This window comes from Narcine bancroftii, chromosome 3 (assembly GCF_036971445.1).
Source record: "Narcine bancroftii isolate sNarBan1 chromosome 3, sNarBan1.hap1, whole genome shotgun sequence".
Taxonomy (NCBI): Eukaryota; Metazoa; Chordata; class Chondrichthyes; order Torpediniformes; family Narcinidae; genus Narcine; species Narcine bancroftii.
This window is the reverse complement of record NC_091471.1, coordinates 121,412,397-121,438,065: the sequence shown is the minus strand read 5'-3', so window position 1 is coordinate 121,438,065 and position 25,669 is coordinate 121,412,397. Positions and strand designations below refer to the sequence as shown.

Here is a 25,669-nt window from a genome sequence, read left to right as displayed (position 1 = left end):
CTGGGTTCCACTTTCTTTCAATCTTAACCTTAGCTAACTTTCAAAGGGAAAGTGGTTTTCTAGGACTACTTGTTTGTGATTAACTGGTCTGTATTCCCAGAAAAAGACATAGGTAGCAGCAAAATCTTCTAAATTAAAAGGAATTTTAGAGATGAGTATGTATTTGAAATATCAAAAACTGTTTTTTTATATATATATATCTTAAGCATTGCACTTTTTCTGACTGTGCACCACATAGGTGCATAATATAAGATCATGGATCACATCTAGCCCAAGATATTTGGTTTACTCAGAGACTCCAACCAGGCAAGCTAGATTGGATAGATGGCATATCTCACTGGTCTGCTCAAATGACTTCCAGATGGATAATAAACCACATATTACAAGTTAAATACCTAAAAATATTGTTGCTTTTTCATGAAATTTAACTCTCCTCTGCAATGAACAACATCTCTTGTCAATTAACTGGAACTCAAGTATTCATCTGGGTGACTTTGTTGCTTCGATTTGTCCATATATCTCAAACAATCAAAAATGGTGGTGCATGAGGTTGCAGTGGCCCTTTGGGTCGGTACAACTGCAAAATTCCCAACCCATTACCTATTGTTTATGATTGTGTAACCCTAGAGAAACCAGATTACAAACTGGAGGATTGGATTGCTAAGATCCTGAGCAGGTTTACTTTACTGAAGAAAGTGATCCAGACTGCAGCAAATCCCACAACCGATTGCTGGAGATGCATGGGAAGCTGTCGGAAGCAGTGTGCATTAAGACAGAAGCACTGCAAGCAGGCCAGCATCAGGGCTGCATCTGAACCAGAGAGAACTGCAGGTCTGCTATACTCTTATTACAGAAACATGGCTTCAGGACTCCATTCCAGACTCAGCTTGATGGCCTTATCTTCTTTAGGGTAGATAGAGATGTTGCTGCTTCTGGCAAGATTCAAGTGGTGGGTGGGGGGGGGGGGGGGTGCATCTGTACATTCACCTCAGTGAGAGCAGAAGCACAAATATCTCTTTTGTAAAGATGTCCTGCACAACAGAGATAAAATACCTGATGGCAAAGTGCAGACCCTACTACTTTTGGCCATAATGATTACCGCAGTTTATGTTTGACTTTCAGCAAATGTGTATGAAGCTTTCTGGTGCCATCTGTGAAGCCCAGACGTCCCACCCTGATGGTATCATGATTGCTGCTGGCAGCTTCAATCACACCAAGCTGAAAAAATGTTCCGCACGGTTTCAAAAATATGTCACCTTCACCACCAGAAGAGAGAGCTTCCCAGGTCGAGTGTACACCAATATCCCTGGCCACTCAGTTCACACATCAGTCCCGATAACCTAACCCCAGCATACAGACTGCCGGTAAAATGAATAAAGCCAGTTCGCAGGGAGATCAGGATGTGGTCTGGGTGGGGGGGGGGGGGGGGGAGGTGGGCAGGCGGGGAACAGCAGTACTATAGATTGGCTTTGAGACTGAATTCTGGAACTGTTTCAGGGAAGTGGAGACCTACAATGGCTACACAAACATCAAGGAGAACATGAACTAAGTAACTGGTTGCATTGGCAAGTGCATCAAAGAAGTCATGGAGATCAAATGCTACATAATCAAGGCTAATCAGAAATCATGGTGGTACACAGAGGTCCATGTACCTCCCAGAGCTCAAGATGCAGCTTTTAGAACATGAGATAGGATGGCACTAAGATCAGCCAGAGGTGAACTTTCCTGTACAATCTGGAATGTAAAGCACAGGTACACACAGACGTTCCTTGATGATTGCTGCTGTTCTCTGACAGCAGAAATCCCCGTGAATGTTCTCAACGGTGGGGAAGGTTTTTACCTGTGATAACCTGGGCTGTGTCCACTATATTTTGGAGGGCTTTACATTTAGTTGTATTGGTGTCCCCATACCTGAGCATGATGCAGCAGGTCAGCACACTTTCCACCAAGTGTCTGTTGAAATTTGCCAGTGTTTCTGATGCCATACAAAACCTCTGCAAACTCCTGAGGAAGCACTAACGTGCGATCTTTGTCTTCTGTTGTGTCATCTGCAAACTCGATGACACTGTTGGAGCTGGATCTAGCAATGCAGTCATAGGTCAGGAACAGGCTGAGCACACATCCTGACCAGTGTTCAGCATGACGATGCCCTTTATTCTACTACTTACCTGGACAGATTGTGGCCTTTCCTTTAGGAAATCCTAGATCCAACTGCAGAGAGGGGTGTTGAGTTCCAGTGAAGACAACTTCTCCTCCAGCCTGAAGTCAGCAGCCTGATGTATGAGGTGTTGCTCACCAGATGTATCAGGAGAGAGTGAAGTGTCAAGGCTATGACTTCATCTGTCCAACATGCATTTAAATACAAAATATTTGTTATTTTTGAATCTCAATTCTCTCCTTAGTTTCAATAATAAGTATTCAAACTCTGTCAAGGCTTATGCATGCAATTAAATTTTCATGTAAACATAAATATCACCAGAATTCAGTGCTCATACTGGAATTTGCTGCTTTCAGTTTTATTGGGGCTTTAACAGCAACTATTCAAATGTGGCAGAATTAAACTGAAATTTGATCTGTTGGTGAGCTGGCCTTTGGGTGTTTTAATCAATTTTGTTCACAAAGATACACTCACAGTCAGGTTGATTCCTTAAAATTCTCTTGACCCCATCCCTCTGCCCAATTGTGTCAGAAAACTACATCATGGGGTGAATAGAGAATGGGAGCTCAATTCATGGGCTAAGTATTATAAAGTTGCAAATGCATATCTGCCGAAGGCAATAGATATGGAATAATTTACAGTCTATTATTAAAAAATATTATGCATAAGAAAGTATATAGGATATTATCCAACAGTGATTCTTATTTACTGTCTTATATTTATCAATGCCTGACTGAATGAACAATAGCAATAGCATCATGGCAGGGAAGAGGAAGAAAGTATAACTTAGTTCCAATAAACAATCACCACCATCTAAAATTGTTGTAATTTGACACTGCTTCAAATAACTTCAGAAAATAGTTAACCAAAATTCATAAGCTGCTCATGTTACTCTTTTGATAATAAAAATAGTTTGAATCTGAATGAATACTTTCATTGTAATCGTGATATTGCTTATTTAATGAAATGGTCCAATGCTTCCAAAACTAAAATGATTCAGACAGAAATTACAAATTTTATGATAAGCCATCAGTTCTTTTTGGATCTATGCCACTGTATAATTTTCAGATAATTCATTTATATTTTGAGCACATGGGTTAATAAAATTAAATGTTATATCATTCAGCTAGATGGAAAATGAATTCGTACAATAGAATTTTAAAAGCTTTTGTGAGTAGCTGAATGGAGAGCAGTCATTATTATTCCATCACCTTTGTCCACAGACTTTGTATTAGGGTTTTCTGTGGAATGAGTACCGGTTAGAAATCTATTTTGGCACAACAAGTTATTGCAGGGCCATCCAGGAAATGTAGTTCTTCTTTTACAAACCAAACAATATAATTTTTATTAATACAGTGAGAGTGTGAACCTGTAAATTGGGAATAGTTAATTCAATACTAAATCATCTAGAATAAACAAAATTGGGAATGCAATTGAGGACAAAATTCAATGAAATAAGGTTTTCATTTGTATTAAAAGGAACAAGCAAAATTAGAACCAAAGATTGCACTGCTCAGTTATTTTTTATTCCCAATTTATTTTACTAATTGGTCATCTGTAGTTCAGGTTTATTGAGTAATTTAAAACATAATAAACTTTGTAATGATAAACTTATGCATGCCCAGTCGAGTAACATCTGATCGCAGATACGTATGAAGTCACCATAGGGGCTTAATAAAACTTTATAATTTACCCTGGGACTGACTTTGGAGGGTGTTAGTGGACGTTAATTCACACATCACGCATTCAACAAAAGCAAAAACAAAGCGATTGCACAGCCTAACTTATAGAACAGTACATATATGTACAGGTACACCTCAACTTATGACCATAATTGGGACTGAAGGATAGATTGATCTCAAAATGGACATGTCCAAATTTTGCCCATGCGTGTGGAGTACTGAAGTCTTAAAGCAAACTTTTTAATAAAATTTTGCATCTGACAAACTATAACAGGGATACAGGCCATTTAAGAGCCAAAATGTGTACTCTTATTTTGTTAGTTGGCATTCCGGGGTCCATCTTGACTCCTGTGCGCATGCACGAGTCTTCAGTTAGCGCATGTGTGGTGGTTTGCATATTGCAGTTTTGTTTGCACAAGCGTGAGAGTTAAGCAACCTGACAATATTGAATTTGTTCCCTTAACTCTTGCGCATGTCTCAACCGAAAATTCGCGCATGCACACAGGAATCAAGATGGCCATGTCCAGCCTCTGGACCCCAGAACACTGACTAACAAGATAACTTCACACATTTTGGCTCTTACATGTCCTGAATTCCTGTTATAGTCTGTTAAATACAACATAAACAGCTTAAATTTTATATTTTTTTCTTATTTAAAAAATAAATTAGTTATATGTGCGGATGGACATAAGTCACAAAGGTCGCAAGATTGGGAATACCTGTAATTGAAATTTATAATATATATGTACATGTACCTGTGCATGTACAATACAGAGGTTTAGGTAAATATGTATGTGTGTAATGGTATCTTATGTTATACAGTATATTTCACATATAATGATCAACTTATGCCCACACTTATGCCCCACTTCCAGAACGTAACTCAGATGCAAGTCAATGCATGGCTGTATTTTCAATTATAATCAATTGGTGGCACGCATTTACATACAATTACAACAAAGGTTCTGCTTTAACAGGAAAATCAAATTGAAACAAATTGCACATCTAACACTGCGCGCCATTAATTGGTGATGTACTGTTTAGCCCTATTTACCGGAAGTCTCAATTTATATTCATCTCAGAATATGGGATTTTGCAAGCAACTGTTGCTAATAAAATTTCTAAAATTCTTTCATCAATCTAGATTTTGTTTTACTATGAACTATTTTCACAACAAATGTTACTTATACTATTCATCTTAATTGATTTTAATTCAAAATATATAAGAATGTTTTCTAACGTGTTTTCAATGGTGCATCCATTTGGAAAGTTCTCAATTAAAGCCTTCTGATGGCAGGAACAACTTTATTCCAATTAATCCAAATTATATTTTATTTTGAGGTTATTAAGCAATTCATGATGCAATGGAGCTCAGTAAAATAAATAAAACAATGCCAAAAGGTCTAGATGGGACATAGGTGAATATTTTATAATTTGAAATCACTCAATTTTGTTGCTGAGATCCTATAGTTATTGGTAAGCTTTCTTAGAAAAAATGGCATTGCTTTCCTGGTCTGGATTTGACAAAATGAATTTGCTCAACAAAGAGCTCCACCATCAATGGCAAACCCTAGGATGATATAGAGCCTCCTGAAAATAAAAACCATCATGCAAGAATTCCAAAATGAACCCTGTTTCATCTTGTATTCATATGTGTGAGTTCTTAGGCAATGTGTGGATGAAGGAAAAGGTTACAGCACATGAGGCTGCAAGCCTCCATTACAGATCTTACATAGTGCAGTCTCTTGCTCTGTGTCAGCCCCTGCTGGGAGTCAAGTATAATCAAACGGGAGCCATAATCCTTCAGGCATTGCTAGTTGCATTGCAACTATAATCACTATTATTACATCTCACTTTCTTAAAACCAAAGTAGCTTGCTTTTAACTAACATGTTTTCTTTGTGTAACTCTGCAATTTTAGATTTAACATCAGGGACTTACATTTTCATTATTATCAAAACAAAACTTGTTTTGTGTGTTCACATTGGCATACACTAAAACTTGAAGAGTGAATAAGATAGTACTACCTCATTCTATAACAGGAGTCTTTAAATTAGCTCAATGAGTCTCATAGGAGGACTCACATGTCTTGATGATCTCCTGCTTGATTGTCCTTGAATCTGAGTTGTTGCCTCAGCTGATGTCTTCTCAGCTGTGTATTCAGGTTGTTAAACAATATCCATCTTTCCATCTACTGGGGCTGGTACCATTTGAAGTTCTCATCAATTTCTTTGTTGAACATTACCTTCATCTATCTGAATGGTGTATGATTTTGGTTGGACTTCACTAAGATTAGTTCCCTTCTGAGTCCATATGTTTGTTTTGTCTTTTAGCCTTACTTAATCACCAGTGTAGAATTCCAGTAGGTTTTTTGCTCCTCTGTCAAAGTAACACTACTGCTTTTCTTTCTGTTGTTCTTCCTCACTTTCTCTCCTTCTTTTGTTTTTATGAGGTTCTTCTGAATGGGTAGGTTTGATATTAGCCTACGTCCCATGAGGAGCTGTACTGGGGACATACCATACTCAAGCAGCGTTGTGCATTATACTAGAATGCTCTGGTAGAAGTCTGTTCCATTGTCTTTTGCCTTGTGTTCATCTGTCTTTTCACTGACTTTATTGATGTTTCCACTAAACAATTGGACTGGGGAAAATGAGGACTTGATGTGGTGTGTAAAAAGTCCAACTCTTTAGCAAACTGTTGTAAATTTAAATTCCAAATCTGGGGTCTATTATCTATGAAGACATCACTTGCCACACCATGTCTGGAGAAAATGGCTTTCATACCTGTTATTACATCTGCAGTGGTGGTTTTCAGTATACACACTTCTGTATACAGGAAGTAATAGTCTGTAATGACAAGATAGTCCTTCCCTTGACATTTGAATAGGTCAACACCTACATTCTGGTAAGGTCTGTATGGTGTTAGGTGTGGCTTTAGTGGTTTTAAAGGATTGTTTGCTTAACATTTCTGGCATATTGTACAGTTTGACACTTCATATGAAGTGTCACCTCTCGTGCTCTTTTCTTACACTTTTCATTTCCGAGATGTCCACCATGGATAATTTTTAGCATCTCTTTTCTCAGACTCTTTGGGATAAGGATTTTGCTTCCTTTGTAGATGATGTCTTCAACCACTGATAGTTCCACCCTGCTGTTCCAGTACTCTGAAACATCATGTGAGCAATCCTGCTTCATGTTGGGTCATCCATCCAAGATATTTTTCTCATTTGTCTCAGAGTTTCATCTTTGTTTGTCTCTGACTTTATGAGCACGATTTTTGCATCTGATATGGGCAGTGCACTTGTCATCCTGTCCATGAAGGCATTCACATTTTCATCCATTTTGGTGTTTGCAGGTCAATACCTCTAGACAACATGTCTGCTGTACACATTAGCTTACCCGGAGTGTACGCTATATTCAGTGTATATTGCAACTTAATCATCATTCTTTGTATTCTAAGTGGACATTCATTTAATGGCTTTTGGAACAATGCAATCAAAGGCTTATGGTCAGTCTCTACACTGATTGCTTGTCTTGACACAAACTGATGAAATCTTACACAGGCGAATGTGATGCTGAGTAGCTCCTTTTCAATTTGAGTCTCTGTGTCTGTCATTGAGTGTGATGCATACACAATGTGTTGCCAATCATCATATTTTTGCAGAAGAACTGCACCACACCCACTATGTGATGCATCTGATGATATCTTGATGGGTGTCGCTGGGCGGTAAAACCTCAGAACTGGTTCCTCTGTGAACAGTTCCTTTAGTTCCCTCCATGACTTTTCATGGTCATGATCCAACTCCCATTCAATGTTCTTTTCTGTTTGTCTTCTCAATGGACCCATCTTTTTTGAGAGGTTGTATATGAATTTACCCATATAGTTGACCATTCCATTAAACCTCTGTGCATCCTTTTTGCATTGTGGCCTTGTTCCCAATGGTGGATACCTTTCTGGGATCTGGTCTGATGCCCTCACTGCCAATAATATCTCCTACAAATGTTCATTCTGTCACCCCGAGCTGGCATTTCTCTCCATTCGTCTTCAAGTTTGCTTTCCTTTTTGCTTCCAGGACTTTCCTTCATCTCTCATCATGCTCCATTTTCATGATTCCCCATACTATTATGTCATCCATTGAGGTATCAACTCCGTCCAGGTTCTCGTAGACCATATGGATAGTTTTGTGATTTACTTCAGGAGCTGCGACAATCTGAATGGTAATTTAAGAATCGGTACCTGCCAAATGGACTATTGAACATGCACAGTCTTGAATTTGGTTCATCCAATTTTAACTGTCAGAATCCTGATGATGCATCTAAATTGCTGAAAACTTTACATTTGTAAATTGTGACATGATTTCTTCACACGTTGGAAGCTTAAATCATTTTCTCTTTATATCTCTTGGATCCAAGCAAATTCTAAGCTTTCCATTCTTTTTGTCCACAACAATGAGTGAACTCACCCACTTGTTGGCTCATCTATCTTCTGAATCACATTTAGGCTTTCCATTCTGTGCTTTTAGTTGCTTTTGAAGTGCAAATGGAACTTTTCTGCATGGATGTATTATCAATGGCACATGTTTATCCACTCTGATCGTGTGTTCTCCTGGAAGGTAGCCTAGCCTCTGAAATAGGTCATTGTACTTTTCATGAGTTTATCATAGACTGTCTCTCCTTCGCTTTCCATAATGAGGACCCTTTTTACTAGGTTCAGTTTCTCACAGGCTGTTAAGCTTTGTTTGGCCTGTACATCCTTTGGTATCATGATGAATGGTAGCATTTATTCTTTGTCCTTTGACATGCTTTCTCCTTGCACTGGTATCTGGTATATAAGTACCTGAATATCCTGTCACCTTCACTTTTGTTCCATACATCTTTGGTCTGGGTCTAATCTTTTTAGAATCAGTCTCTGATATTACATTAATTTGTGCTCCACTATCCAATTTAACTGAAATGTATATGTCATTCACTTTTAATCTCAACATCCAGCGTCTGTTTGCTTTCTTGTTTTTAGTCACAACATCTACATAGAATTTCACTATCTCCCTTTCATCTGCTGCATGAACCTTGCTTTGTTGTATTTGGTTCCTACAGCATCGGGCATAAAGGTTCCTTTTGTTGCACATATAGCATGTTTTACCATATGCTGTACACATTTTTGGTAGGCGTTGTATACCGCATCTCTTTCATTTTTGTTTGCTGGCCATGCCTCTCTTTCCCTTTGGGTGTTCTTTTTGTTAAACTGTTTATGTCCATTTTTGCAGCTAGTTTCACTGAACAGCTCTTTTGCTGCAATTTTCAATCTCTGCTGCTCTACAGAGTGCTATGGCTTTTTCCAGGTCTAGTTAATGCTCTGTTAACAGTCTTTCTCTTAGACTATTATCTGGAATATCACAAACAAGTCTGTCTTTTATCAGCAAGTCGGTCAATCCACTAAATTCACATGTTATGCTTTTGATTTTTTTTTAAATTCAGTCACATACTGATAAATACTTTCTTCCATTTTCTGTATACATGTGAAAAATCTGTGCCTCTCAAATGTCATGTTATGTTTAGGTATGCGGTATGCTTCACGCTGTTCCATTATTTTTCCAGTTTTGTTTTGTCTCCTTCAGCAGAAAATGTGAGGTTGTTATACATCTCCAGGTCTTCATCACCCACAACATGTAAGAAAACTAACTCTTTAAATTTATCACTTTTCTCATCAGCTCTGACTGCCACTAAATACAACACAAAATGCTGTTTAAATCTGTTCCAAATTTCAGCCACATTTCCTGTCAGCTGAAGCTTCACTGGTGGAAGTAATCCTTTCACTTGCTTACCCAGTTAACCACACCCTCCTCTAAATTATTAATATAAATGATAAACAACAAGGGACCCAGCAACGATCCCTGAGGCACCCTGCTTGTCGCAGGCTTCCAACCTGACATACAGTTATCCACCATGGCTCTCTGCTGTCTATCTCCCAGCCACTCTGAACCCATGTTACAATCTCTCTACTAATTCCTAGTGACTGAACCTTCCTTATTAACCTTCCATGCGGAACCTTATCAAAAGCCTTACTAAAATGCAAATAGATCACATCAACTGCTCTACCTTCATCCACCTTTTTTGTCACTTCCTCAAAAAAACTCAACAAGGTTTGTCAAACATGACTTTCCTTTTAAAAATGCATGCTGGGTGCCCCTAATCAATCACTGCCTATCCAGATAGGTGTATATATTATCTCAAAGAATACCCTCCATAACCTTCCTCACCACCAAAGTCAAACTTACTGGCCAATAATTACTTGGCCTACACCTAATGCCTTTTTTCAACAATGGAACTACATTTGCAAACCTCCAATCCTGTGGTACCACCCCATCCTCCAGTGATCTTTGAAAAATCACTGTCAGTGCCCTCACTATTTGTTCCCTGACCTCCCTTAAAGTCCTGGGAAAAAATCCCATCAGGACCAGGAGACTATCCACCTTAAATGACCCTAGAAGCTTCAAAACCCTCATTTTACTAATCCCTATCCATAACTAAGCCCTTTGCCTCTCTTATCTTATATAGCACAAAGTCCCTTTCACTCGTGAATATAGATGAGAAAAAATTGTTCAATATTTCTCCCATCTTATTATGTTTCCTGACATAGTTCACCGGTCCCATCATCCAGTTGACCTATTCTATCCTTAACCTTCCTTTTACTGTTCACATATCTGTAAAAATCCTTAGGATTCACCTTCACCTTATTAGCTATGGACACCTCATACCTTCTTTTTGCCTTTCTAATTTCCCTCTTAAGATTCTTCCTGCAATCTAAGTAACAACCATACATCTCCTCAATCCCTTGGTTTTTTTTAATATATATTTGGTATTGCCTCCCTCGTGTCCTGAAACAACTTCTTAATTTTACCAGAAAACCACGGCTCCCTCGAACCTTTAATCTTCCCTTTCGGCCTGACTGGAACAGAAAGATCCTGTACTCTCAAAATCTCACCCCTATATGCCCCCCTAAATTTCCTCTACATCCTTTCCAGCAAAATGATCAACCCCACACAACTCTCTGCAAATCCCTTCTCGTTTCTCTAAATCTGGCCTTCCCCCACTCGAAGACCTTCAACCTCACACGTGACCTATCCCTTTCCATCATTAAGCTAAAGCTAATGGACCCATGATCCCTGGATCCGAAGTTCTCTCCAACGCTTACCTCCGTCACCTGCCCCATTGCATTCCCAAACAACAGATCTAACATCGCTCCCCCTCTAGTTGGCGTCTCAACATATTGCTGCAAAAATCAATCCTGAACACAATGCGTAAATACTAAGCCATCCTGTCCTTTTACTGACTATGTTTTCCAATCTATGTTTGGAAAATTGAAATCCCCAACCAACACCACCCTATTTCTCCTGTACATCTCATCTATTTCCTTGCACATTTGCTCTTCTAGTTCCCTCTCCTCATTTGGAGGCCAAAAATATACCCCCATAATAGTAACCTCACCCTTCTCATTTTTCAGCTCTACCCACGCTGCCTCCCTTGACGAGCCCTCCAGTCTATCTTGCTTCATGATAGGTAATAGTTCCATCAACCTACCTTTTCTCCTAAAGTTTTTTCCCCCTTACCCTTATTGTTCCAACCTCCCCTGCCCTCAGGGGAAAGAATCTGTTTATGTCTAGTCTATCTATTCCTTTCATAATTTTAAATACCTCTATCAAGTCCCCTCTCAGTTGTCTACGTTCCAATAAATAAAGTCCCAGTCTCCTTAATCTCTCTCTGTAATCCAGATGCTGTAAACCAGGCAACATCCTTGTAAACCTTCTCTGGACCCTCTCCACCTTATCTATAAGGTGCAGTATCAGCACCCACACTACCACCAATCAGTTGTAATATCCTCCCTGACAAGTAATGCCACACCTTCCCCTCTTAATCTACCAACTCTGTCACATCTAAAACATCAAAATCCTGAAACGTTCAACTTCCAGTCACAACCTTCCTTCAACCACATCTCGCTAATGGCCATAACATCATAATGCCACATGTCAATCCAGACCTTTAGCACATCCAGCTTCCTTACTACGCTCCTCGCATTAAAATAAATACATCTCAGGGATATCCTACATCCTACTTTCTGCATATCCTCCTCTCTACCATTCTCACAATTTTCACTACAACATCTTTTTACTACTTCCTGCTGTTTCTCCCTCAAATTATTTAAACTTGTCTCTTTCCTTAGCCTACAAACCCTCTCCCTGCTGTTCTGCCTATCTTGAAACCTTGTCCCCAACCATACTAGTTTAAAACCTCCTGACAGCCCAAGCAAATGCCCCTGCCAGGAGACTGGTCCCTCTGGGATTAAGATGTAACCCATCATCCTGGTAGAAAGAGCATCAATCAAAGTGATAACGGAGCATTTTACCTGGACATGCACCTGGACTTGGTAGGCCAGCTTCCACCACCTTGGGGATATACTTATCTGCTCATGTGTGAACTACCAGGTGGCAGGAAACCATTCCTATCACCACTGCAGAGATGGTCACTAGGGCTTTTATAGATTGTTAAATTCAATCTTTCTGTGTTCTGATCAATATTACAACAGATTGAGGGTCGCAGTTCAAGTTAGCATTTTTCGAAGCTCTCACTGATCTTATGAGCACTACCTGTAGTTGCACTACAGTTTACCAACTGCAGGCCAATAGCGTTGTTGAGCATTCCCATCGACAATTGAAGTCTACATTAACAGCAAGTGATGATGCATCTACGTGGAGCAAATATTCACCTATAGTTCGCCTTGGAATGCATACAGCTATTAAAGCAGATCTTGGATGTTCAGCGGCAGAGCTAGTACATGGCACTACATTGACATTGTCAAGTGAGTTTGTGAATCTGAGTCCAAGCACAACATTCTATGATCTGGCTAGTTATGTTGATCATCTTTGGGAAAGCACGCGATTACCCCAAACTACTCCTACATGGCAGGTGTCACCTGTTGTGTATGTGCTGAATGATAGGCTGTCACGGACAGGTACTTACCTTCATCAGGAGGAGAGTGAGTATCAGGATCACCCATGTGGCAGTGAGTCAAGGAGAGGTCAGAGGAGTTTAGCTGGGTGGAGTTTGGGGAGTTGAAAAATCCAATGATGTGTCTAGTGAATTTAAAAAAAGAACGTCAATTTTGTGGTGTGCTGACAGAAATGAGTGAGTGTATTCTTTATTTGTTTGTAAGCTGTGGTAAATCAGTGCTGTTATGAGTAAGCTGTGCTTCATCTTCTGACTCCTCCCACTGAGGGCAGAGAAACACACTTTGAGGATCATAAACCACATTGGTGCATTATTTATAAAAAGAGGGGAATCTTCAGTTTGACCTCCCCAACTGCTCCTGTTAGGGGTTTATCCTCTTTACCATCCATTTTAAATTTGAAGGTACTGTGAACTCATGGAGTCACCACCTGCAACAACACTGTTTTCCCACAGCTTACAAACAAATAAGGAATACACTCACTCGTTTCCTTCAACACATCATGAAGTCAACTTTATTTTATTATTCACTAGAGACAATGTTGCATTCTTCAACTCCCCAAACACCACCCAGCTAAACTCCTCCTACCTTCTCATTGGCTCACTGCCACACGGGCAATCCTGACACTCCCACTCTCCTCCTCATGATGAAGGTAACTACGTGACCGCGACACACTAAAGTACGCTGCAACACTTATAAAAATTAAAATTCTGTAAAATGTTAGTTAACGAATATGGGTCCCTCAGAGCTGTGCCTGCCATTTGCAAAGAACAGATGCATTGCTTCAGTATATTAGGTTTGCTAAATAGATTATGGGAGTGTCACAACTTTGCAGCCAACCCTTTACCAAAATTTGATGAACCAGCAAGTTTTGAGGATAAAAAAATGCTCAATGTAAACAGTTCAGAGAATGGCTGAACTTCATCTTATACAATTTTTAAAAATATATTTTTATTCAGTTTAATATATAAACATACAAAATTCAAGGAGATATATAACCAATCATCTCATATATGAAGAAAATCTGAAGGAATAATATAACAGCGTTGGTCAGTTGCCTATTCACATGATAAACAAAGCAATTAACATATTCTTAATGAACATAATTAAATACTTTTACCAAATAATTTGGGTGAAAAAAATCTTATACAAATTTCAAAGCTGATTAAAGAGGAGCCTAATTATTGTTTGAAACATAGACTACAATGAATTGTAAAATTCTTTCCTAGTTTCTTAAAAAATGGTGTGATTAATGGCATTTCAAATCAAATTGGGTCTAAGGTCATTATTGAACTGATTGGTGGTAGTGTGGGTGCTGATACAAATTTCTTTAAGTGCCATTCATTCATAGACGTGAACTAAAATAATTAAAATTTCTAAACAAATAGAACAATAGGTAATAGCTCAATCAGCCTACCTTTTATCTGTCAATAACTGAGAAATTTCAATAGGAGCCACACTGTGTTAACCGCTATGCTAACTGTGCCGTCCAATTATTTTCCTTGAGAAATCATCTTCTCCTTAAGTAATCCCTTAGGCTTTAGGATAACTTGCTCCCATTTCAGTTTGGTGAGTTGTGAGGTGGCTGATGAGGCCAGTGTAGGAACTGTGCAGATGCGATGAGGTTGGTTGTGAGCCAGTGGACACCTGCATATTTACACAGGATTTCTGTGTCCTCTTGATAAATGTTTTCAAAATTTTCTATACCAATTCAAATGATCCTTTTCCATTTTGAGCTATTATTATCCAGAGATTCCCATAAACCAATCAAAAGGTTGCATTTTTTTCATGGATAAAATGTATGGCCCTGTCTGAATAGTTACCTCTTCCTGGGATTGGAGCTTGGGATAAAGTGTCAATTTGGAAGTCAGGAGTTGGGCATACAGCAAATGAATAAAAATTGAATTTAACTCTTTCTTTCTGTGATTAAAATGGGGTAAGTTATGTTCCATTAAATAAGACAGGCGGTTAAAGTGTTAAATTCACTGGTCTGCATGAGCAGTATACTGAACACACAGAAAATGCTAGTAAACAGCTTTCAACATGTGCAAAAATAAATGCTTGTGTTTGGAAGCTTGGAGTTCTGAACTTGGTGGCATTTACATGGAGAATTGTTGTACCTTCATTTTTTTTCTTTATCTCAAGTATGTTATTTTAGCACAGAGGATGGTTTAACACAGAATGCCATTATTTGGTTTCATTGTCACATAGATTCAAACCAGAGTTGTACTTGCACTCCTACTTTAGGGTTATAATTATTTAAAATGTGTTGTCCTTGATTTCTGCCTGACTAATACCCTGGAAATCCTTTTGCTCTTGTCAGAGATATTCTTTCATACCATTAAATGTATCTTATCCATGAGCCTCCACTTTCGAGTTAAAGTCTAATTAGTCCCACTTGCCAATCCAAAAAAAGGTCTCAGAACATTTAGCAGCCAATTTAATCGTAAGTCCTTTTACTTATCAGCTTAATCCTTGGGGCAGGGTGCCATTCATATTATTCAGATTGAAAATATTATTAATAAATGCTTCATTGAAAAGGTTTTTTTTAACATGGAATATTTAACATTACAGCACAGTACAAGTCCCCCAGCTCACGATGTTGTGCTCATTCATGTAAACCTGCTCCCTAACTATCTAATCCTTCCCAACCTCGTGGCCTTATTCCTATATTTTTCTTATGTCTATGTGCCTATCTAAGAGTTTTTAAGATGTCCCAATTATACCAGCCTCCACCACCAGCCCCACCAAGACATTTCAGGCATCTGACATCTCCCTAAAAGATCCTTCCATTCACATTACACAGATGTCAGCTGGTGTTTGCTGGCTGACCACTCTATCTATGCCTCTCTGTGAGTGGTGCTGTACGAATAATTCTGACACAAAGTCCACAAACTGTACAACAGGCTTTAACTAGCTTAAATTTGTGCACACTAGGGCTCAGTACACTCCTGGCACCACTGGAAGTTGAACGTTCCAGGATTTTGATGCTAAAGATGTGACAGAGTTGGTAGATTAAGAGGGGGAGGTGTGGCATCAGTACACTCCTGACTTCTCTCAAAGGTGCCAGCTCGAGTCTTTATATGGGCCGGTGATTGACAGCAGGCAGTTGGGGCCAGCCTCCCAGGTTGACTACCTGCAGGTACAGTGGTTTCCCCCTGCAATAGGCTGGTAGGAGTGTGGCCAGTGTCATGGTTGTATCACCACATTCACCCCCTTCTTAAAATGAGTCCTGGTAGGAGTGCACGGTGTTCTTGGTACTGAGTAGTATCTACAAATTCAGGCAATCCGACAGTCATCTGTGCCTCTGGGACCATCTCAGGACAGGATTCTGGTAAATGGTCAGTAAGGGCAGGGCCGCCTGAAGGTCGGCTGGGTGCGGGTGTCTGTGGCAGCTGGTGTCTGCAGAGTGGGAGTTTCTCTCAGTGTGAGGGTGTAGGTGTGGGGCAGGACTGCAGGGAGCGAGGACCTCTGAAGGGGCAGAGTGAGGGTCTCAGCTTCCAGGGGATCCTGGATAGGCCATGGGTGCCCGGGGTCCCTGGTCGAGATGCTGTCCACACGTCAATTGGCGTACCTGATGTAGGTATAATTTGGGTTCACATGAAGGAGGTGCACCTGCTTGACTAGGAAGTCAGATTTGTGGGTCTTCACATGTTTACGGAGGCGTACTGGTCCCTGAGATGTTAGCCACACTGTCAGGGAGATGCCAGTTGCCAATTTCCTAGGTAAGGAGAAAAGGCATTTGTGAGGGATCTGATTAGTCGCTATGCACAAGAGCGACTGTATGGTGTGGAGTGCCTCAGGGAGGGCCTCTTACCAATAGTTGATGGACCAGCTTTTCGACCTCAGGGCCAGCAGGACTGCCTTCCAGATTACCCCATTCCCACATACCACCTGCCAGTTACCCCTGGGGTGGTAGCTAGTCTTGATGTAACTAGACATGATACATCGCACCGCCAGGTACTGGTGCAGTTCCTCACTCATGAAGTTGGACTCCCAGTTGCTGTGGATGAATGCCGGGTATCCGAATATGGTAAAGATCTAATCCAGTGCCTTGATAACGGAGGTAGTGGAGGTGTCAGGCAAATGGGAGTATTCGTCTATGACCAAGAGGAAATAGATGTTCTTATTCATGGAAGGCAGTGGTCCCTTGAAGTCGATGCTGACTCACATGTAGGGCTGAATGGCCTTTACTACATGACCCTGCAGAACTCAGTCATGGTCCAAACTTCTGGGATAGGATCTGAGACTTAATAAAGTGGTACAGGCGCGTGATGCCCAGGTGGCAAAAGGTGTCATACAGTGCCTGAGGTGGTTTGGACTGCGCACTGGAGCAGGTCCGGGACAGAGTATCGGGGGAGTCATTGAGCTTCCCTAGCCTATACTGGATATCATAGCTGAATGTGGCCAGCTCAACTCTGCAACGCAAGATTTTATCATTTTTGATCTTGCCTCTGTGGGTGATTCTCAACATGAATGCCACTGCGCATTTGTCTGCGACAAGGGTGACCTTCTGCCTGCCAGGTAGTGGCACCAGTGGCAGATCGCTTCCACGATCCCCTGGACCTCCTTTTTGATGGTGGAGTTTTCGAACTCTGAACCGTGGAAGGCCCTGGGGAAAAAGGCCACAGCTTTTCCCCTTGATTGAGAGTGGCAGCGAGAGCAACGTCAGAGGCATCACACTCCACCTGGAATGGGGGGTGGTCTCGTCCACAGCATGCATTATGACTTTGGCGATGTACTGTCTGAAGCAGGCACATTAGCTAGAGGGGAAAGGTGGTGGCTATGGCCAGTGGGTGTACCTTGACTGAGAAACAGGGGACCCACTGGGAATAGTAAAAGTGCCCTAGGCACCTGGAGGGCCTTGAGTGTGTGGGGGAGGGGTAGTTCCATCAGAGGGCAAATGCATTTGGGGTTGGGACAGATGATACAGTGTTCCACGATGCACCCCAAGATAGCAAAGTGGGTGGTACTGAACACACACTTCTCCCTGTTGTAAGTGATGTTCAGTGCTTCTGCCATCCAGAGAAATATCTCCAGATTGGCATTGAGGTCCTGCTGGTCATGGCTGTAGATGGTGACATTGTCCAGGTATGGCAAAGTTGCTCTTAGATTGTGCTGGTCTACCATCTCCTGCTGAAACAAGGACACTCCATTTGTGACCCAAATGGGACCCGGCAGAACTGGTAGAGGTGTTCATCTGCCTCAAAGTTGGTATAAGGTTTATCCAGGGCATGGATGGGGAGCTAGTGATAGGCTGACCAGGTCAATCGAGGAGAAAATCCTGTAGTGGGCTATCTCATTGACCATGTCGGTAATGCAGGGTAGGTTTCCAGATGGGTCTATTGGATCATGGTCTGATTATAATCGATGACCATATTCTGTTTGCAGCCACCTTTTATGACAAGGACCTGGGCTCCTCAGGGGCTGGTGCTGGACACTATAACTCCCTCTGCCAAAAGCCATATCACCTCAGCCTTGATAAAGGTCCTGTTGGCTGCATAGTAGCGCCTGCTGTTGGCCACTATAGGCTTGGAGTTCGGCATCAGGTGGTTGAAGAGGGATGGAGGGGGCACCCGTGGGGTGGAGACCCCATAAGTGCATTGGAGGTGGTGGCTGCCCTTTGTGCAGTGGATGGTGAATGGGGGGAAGTGGGCCACTGAAGGAAAGGGTGAGGCTGTGGAGATGACATTGGAAGTCTAGTCCCTGGATAACTTGGGTAAAGAGCTTTGGCATGACCTGTACCCTGAACCCTTGGTATGTCTCCCCTCCTATTGTCACCTTCACTGAGCAGCACCCCACTGCCATGTTGGAGTGGTTCTGGGACGCAAAAGTAATAGCGAGTTTGCTGGGTATACTTTGAGTGTCAGCGTACGGACCACATTCAGTTTCATAAAGCTCTCAGTACTACTGTTATCAAACATGTATTTTATTACCCTCCCATTGACAATAATGCCCATCATGAGTGCCCAAGTCCATGGGGAATGTCCTCCATTTGCGTAGTGAACACTAGGACCATCTCGGGATCCGAGTCACTGCTCCCAGACAGCTGTGGTGACTAGCAGTCTGTGGCCATCTTTCGGTACATTGGCTGAGATGAGTGCATGGTTTTGCACGTGCACATGTTGACCATGTCATCTGGTTGGCGAACAGGGTGAGTTGGATTCGGGTGAATGGGGGTGGGCTGGCCCATGATGGTAGCGTTTTAGAGATGCACATGGTGTCAGCGTGGTCCAATGACCCATGTGCAGGTGGAAGTTGGATGATGAAAGATGTCAACACCTGTGGTCAGCACATGGCGGCGGCATGAGTTGATGGCCGGGCCAGAAGTGACTTCATCGGGGCAGGTGGAAATGGTGGGCAGAGTAATGGCACTGCCAGGCATTCATATGTGGGAGTGCCCAGTATGTTGAGAGGAGCTTCTGGTTGGTCATGGAGGGCCGCAGTGCTCCCAACGGATTTGGAGAGGCACACTTTAGCAAAATGGCTTTTCTTGCCGCATCAGGAGCAATGTGAGTTTCTTATGGGGCAGTTATTTTGGGAGTGACTGTCTAACTCACACCAGGACCTGCAATACTTACAGCGTCAGAAGTCTTCTATGTAGGGCCCCTCAGTGACTGCTGTCATTGCCATCGACCAAGTCACAGGTTGGGGGAGGCAAGCATCGAAAACTTCAATGTGGTGGTTGCACTTTCTAGGGAGCGGACCACTTCAATGATCCTGTCAAGGAAGGCATTATTCTCCTCCAACAGCCTCTGTCAGGTTGCCTTCGCACGCATGCATCTCGGTTGAGTTGCTCCACTTCCCCAGCAGTCACCCCAGCTATGATCTTGCATGGGTGTGCTAGCTCTCGCAGTGCCCTCAGGGAAGCTGCTGCCGTCTCACCTGGCTGCTATACCCTGATGCTGAGCAGGTACCCGACGTACAGTATATTCATTGTGGGCTTGTACATGACTTCCAAGACATTCATTGCTTGTTCAAAATACATGCGGTCTCGGATAGCCTGGAAAGTGCACGGGCCCAGCTTGGTGTGTCGTACCATGAGTTTTTTTCTGGTTTGTACTGATGACCTCAGCCTGTGTGTGGATGATCACCTCGATCACATGCTTCCAGATTTCGAAGTATGTTGGAGCGTCCAGATGCTGAGGATTGATATTCAGCCTCTCGATGGTGAGTAACTTCTTCATGGTCCTTTAATTTTAAGCCAATTAAATTGTGAGCACTGCTGTGTGAATAATTCTGACACAAAGTCCACAGACTGTACAACAGGCTTTAATTAGCTTAAACATGCACACACCAGTGTCAGTTTACTCCTGGCTCCATGTGTCTGACAGGCCAGAGATTGACAGCCAACAGGTGGGCCCAGCCTCCCAGGTTACCCACCTGAAGGTACAGTGGTTGCCCCCTGCAGCAGGCTGGTAGGAGTGTGGCCAGTGTAGTGGTTGCTTCACCACACTCTCATAACGTGATATACATCTATTAATTCGCCTCCCATCCTTTCTCACTTTCTAGATAATAAAATATTAAGAGTCGCTTTGCAGATTTGAAATAAAATTGAAATTGTACCACATTAGCAGATATCAGAGCAGTTAAGATGATGTGCATTGACCTGCATTAGGCTGCTGTTCATTCACACAGCTCAACAATTAACACCATCATGCCATCAAAATAATTATCCGACTGGAATCTGGGACTTTGTTCCTCCCTTTGCATTTGCATCCGACTTGCTCATTGGAAGACCCCAATCGGTGCAAATTGGCAGTATCCTTGCTAATAAAGCCGGGCCATTGCAAAGCTATGTATTAATTACTGGCTCTGATTCCACTGATTGAGTAGCAAAGTTTGGCTGCCACACAATCTATAAATTTGCTGATAGTACGACCACTTTTAGATGAGTAACGTGTAATGATAGGTCAAAATATGACATAAAGTTATGTGGTGCCAGAGTAATAATCTTGTTCTCAATATCAGCAAAACCTTGAGGCTGTTTGTGGTCTTTCAGAAGGTGAGGCTGAGGGATCATGTTCCTGTCTTCAATGATAAAATTGCAGTGGAGGTAGTCAGTAATTTAAGTTCCAAGGTGTCCACATATCGTGAGATCCCTCCTGGGGCCAACACAATGAAGTGACTGGGAATTCAGTTGCTTTATTGTCTGAGGAGGTACAGCATGTCGTTGAATACTCTATCAAATTGCTGCAGGTACAGTGTATAAACTGAAGAATTTGGACAGTGAAGTAGCCCAAAATGTAGAACATAGCAGAAAAAAGGCAAACCGGCCACACAACATCCTGGGCACCAACCTTCTCTCTGCTGAAAACATCAACTTAGGGAGTAGCCTCAAAAACACAGCCAACAACATGAAGGATTCAAGCATCCTGGTCACAATCATTTCCAATGGCTACAGCAAGGCAGAAGATGCTAAAGCTTGATGTTCAGCACTTCCAAATTCAAGAGCACTTGTTTCTCCAAGGACTATCATGTTTTGAACCTCCGTGTAGCGTCACAACAAAAACTTGTCTACAAGGACCACCAAAGAGTTGGAGCCTCTTGTAATGTCAGATTTTTGCAAACTGCAACTCTGAATATTCGTCCATCCTTTTATATTTATTATTATTTTTTCTTGTGTGGTGATACAATTTATACTTATTGTTTATTAATGCATTTTATGTACTTGGCTGCAGAAAGCAAGATTTTCAGTGTCTTTAAATTGCATCTCCATACACGACAATAAACTTTCCTCATCATCCTTTAGGAGTGACTTTCTGTCTGCATATATATGAAAGCAGTTAGAAACAACTGCTTAAAGTCTCACAGCCATTTCTTCATTCTCCACTATAATTTATTAAATAATTTTGCAATAAATATAAAATAATTCCATGCATGAATATCTTCAGGATCTTCACAGTGTCTTTGCCTCTTGAAATGCTCCCAAACCCTGCTGCCTCAGTGGCTGGGGATGCCTGGTGGAAAGGCACTGACTTCAGTGGTGAAGAAACAAATGTCTCAAGAGCAGCAATGCACATTGGGCCTTCTGATCTTAGCTAGGAACCTAGCAGTGAGTCACAGCAGGCAGAAAAAATTGGAGCAATTCACCTGCATTTCTCCTCTGTGCCTCTATATGATCTATATATGATATATGATCTATATGCCTCTATCTGCATCTATATGATTTACATGGCAAAGAGTAAGGCATCTTGGAGTGTGGCTGAACAGAGGGATCTGGAAATATAAAGACATGATTCTTTGAAAGTGACATCACAGATAGATAGGGCTGCAAAGAGATAAATCAATGTATTGATTACAGGAGTTGGGATATTATGTTATTGTTTTATAAGATATTGGTGAGGCTAAATCTGCAGTTTTGATCACCATGCTACAGGAAGGATGCAGGTGCATTGGAAAAAGTACAGAGGAGATGCCAGGATGTTGCCTGACTAGTGGATATTGGATATAGGGAGAGATTGAATAGGCTGGAGTTGTTTTCCTTGGAATGAAAGAGGCTGAGGGGTGATATGAAATAATTATAGATAATGATAAACAGCATCAATGGGGTAGGCATTCAGAATCTTTGTTGCTTGGGTAGGGCATCAAAAGCTAGAAAGCATGGTGTTAAGGTGAGAGGAAGGAGGTTTTATGGGAAGTTGAGAGAAACTCAGATAATGGTTGATATCTGGAGCTTGGTGCCAGAGGAGATGGTGGAGTTAGATACAATCACCATGTTTAACACATTTGGACAAGCATTTAAATAGGCAAGGCTTAGAAGGATATGGGCATAGTGCAGGCAATGGAGATTAGTGCAGATGGCCAAAGGTTTCGACTGGATTTGGTTGGCCAGTCTATTATTCTGCACAACTCTATGATCCTATTAAGGCAAAAATGATGTCTGAGGAATGCTAACAAGTTTTTGCTGCTTTGCCAGCCTCTTCAATGGTTAATTCTGCACTACCAATTTGAAATAGCATTGAGATGATTTATGAAGATGTTGCATAAAACAATCTGCTGGAGGAGTTCAGCAGATTGAACAGCATCAATGGGCCAGAACCTTTCATCAAGGCTCGAGATGTAGCCTTGATGAAAAGTCAGACCCAAAACTGTTATATAGTCAGGTTAATGTGAACTATTTTGTAACCACGTAAGAATACACCCTTCTCACTGTTATGCACCTCTGTGGGCGTATGTATATGTAGAGGAGAGAGAGTGTGAACAGTTTCCTGAAATGATGGAAGGCAACAGTGAGTAAAGTCTCTTTTGTTATTTAAGAAGCCTCCCAAGTAACACAGAGACATAACCTGGTGATAGTGGTATAAGAGAACAAGAATAAAGCCATACAATTGATTGTAAGTCACTGAATTACGAAGGGGAAGAAGAGAAAAAAATGTTACTGAAAAAAAATGGCTGGAACAACAACAGTTCACCAAGTGATGGACTGGGAGGCTGAAGACATAGTTGAATAATTTAAAGGTTTCCACAGAAGTATAATTTAGCATTGAAAAGCTATTTCAAAAATGCAACATCAGAGGAGAAGGTCAGTTATATACTTTTCTTGACAGGGGAGCAAGGTCTTGTCTTATTTAATAGCTGGGAGCTTACAGAGGTGGAGAAAAATGATCCAGAGCAGATATTTGTAAAGTTTGCTTCTCATCTTGAACCCAGGTCTAAACATAGAATTAAATGCTATGAATTTCAATGCTTAATGCAAGAGACTGATTAAACTGTTGATAACTTCCTCACGAGACTAAAAATTGTTGCTCCAAAATGGAGATTTAAGAATAACAAGGAAAGATTAATTGATCGACTAATAAAGGGGAGTGCCCATCCTGAAGTGCAAAAGTCTCTAATAGGGAAGGATAGCTTGAAGCTCGCCGAAGCTATAGACACAGCTAGAGCCTTCGAAGCCACGAGGATGCAATCTATTTAGGCCCACCCACAGCAAAGAGAAAGAATGTGATAAAGAACACTATTTTTTCTTTATCCTGAGAAGGAGGTATGTTATATAGTCAGGATAATATGAACTAGTTTCTAACTGCCTAAGAATACACTCTTCTCACATGTATATATATAGGAGTGAGTGTGCAAACAGATTCCTGAGATGGTGGAAGGCACCAGTGAGTAAAGTCTCTTTTGTTATTTGAATGTTGTATCTGTAAGTTATTTAAGAAGCCTCCCAAGTAACACAGAGACATAACAGAAACATCGACCATTCTTTTTCTCCCACTGAGTTCCTCCAGCAGATTGTTTGTTGGTCAAGATTCCAGCATCTGCCATCTCCCATCTGCATCTCCAGTTTACTAAGATATTGTCTGAGATTGATATATTCAATTTCTTACGTGGAGAGACTAGCTGGATTTGTTTTAGTTGAAACAGAAGAGGCTGCAGGAAGACCTCATCATATTAAACACAGTAATGTGGGCATAAATATAGAAATTGGGAGAGGACTTCTTCCCATTGCTGACTTGATAAGAAGGCTTGGATAATATTAGAGGGAATCTGAGAAAGAATTTATTTTCACTTAAAGATTTGTTGAGCTGTAGAACACACTGCCTGAATGGATGGTGAAGGCTGGTAATCTCACAGGGATCAGAATCTGGACAAGCATTGGCATTAGTATAGATGGGTGCTTGATGGTCAACATGGAACAGTGGGCTGTAGGGTCTGTTTCTGTAAAAACATCCAGAAATGTTGAAAGAGCTCAGCCAGTCTCGCAGCATCTACAGGAGATAAAGATAGATTACCGACATTTTGGCCTAGCCCTTCTTCAAGGAATAAGTAAAGAATAGGAAGGCATAAGAATAAAGACTGAAGATTGGCCAGGGGAGGAGACCAAACCAACAAAAGATGTTAATGGATATGATAAAGAGAAGAGGTGAGAATTTATTTTAGTACTGTGAAAGGAGACAGATAGAAAAAGAGAGAGAGACACTGAGCTGGAGGAAAAGTGATAGGGATAAAGAAGGGGGGGCTTTAACTGAAACAGGAGAACTCGATGTTAATGCCACCCAGTTGGAGGGTGCTCAGAAGATTAGGTGTTGTTCCTCCAATTTCTAGGTGGTCTCAGTCTGGCAGTGCATGAGGCCATGGACACATATGTCAGCAAGGGATTGGCATGGGGCATTGAAAAGGGTGGCCACCAAGAGATCCAAATTATTGTGGCGGACAGAGCCGAGGTGCTCAACAAAGCAATTTTCCAATCTGTGTCCAGTGTCTCTGATGTACAGGAGACTACCATGAGAGCATTGGATGCAGATTCACCACTGAAATGTCACTTCACTTGGAAGGAATGTTTTGGGCCCTGAATGATGGTGAAGGAAGCCATGTGGGTGCTTGGAGCATCTCCTGCAGTCACAGAAGTAGATGTCAAGGGGACAACCGAAGATAAGGGACAAGTGGATATGGGAGTCACAGAGGGAATGGTCCCAGCAGAAGGTGGAAAGGGGAGGAGAGGGGAACATGTGTTTAGCTGTGGGAAAGCCATGGGCCTGCTTCTGTCTTCTGCTACATTATGACTCAAATTGTATTGGAGGCCTGATTACTGGAATGCTGTGACACTTTGCAAGTCTCTAAAGACTGCAAATCAATGTCTTTGTGACAGAAGTCTGAGCTTGCATGATGCAAGCTAAATTATTACCTTGGCACTGTGGCCATCATTGGTACAGGCACAAGAACACAAAAAAAAAGCAAGGCAGGAGTATGTGCACAGCTGATCTAAATGGCCTCAACTTCTCTTTCAGTTTCTTATAGCCCTTAATTACACAATTATTCAATAGTTTATCTACCTTAAGTATACAAGAAAATCTGCAGTTGCTGGGGATCAACATAAGTATTCCTTTAAA

General features: G+C 41.4%; 1 long non-coding RNA gene across 2 annotated transcripts in view; it reads right to left on the bottom strand.

Annotated features, from left to right (window-relative positions):
- LOC138756213 (uncharacterized) overlaps positions 1–25,669 on the bottom strand; it is a 48,821-nt gene that overhangs the window by 13,858 nt on the left and 9,294 nt on the right. For both annotated transcript variants that reach the window (XR_011352868.1, XR_011352867.1), the window contains exon 2: positions 2,169–2,340. This is a non-coding gene — a long non-coding RNA (uncharacterized lncRNA). The remainder of the gene's footprint in view (positions 1–2,168; positions 2,341–25,669) is intronic.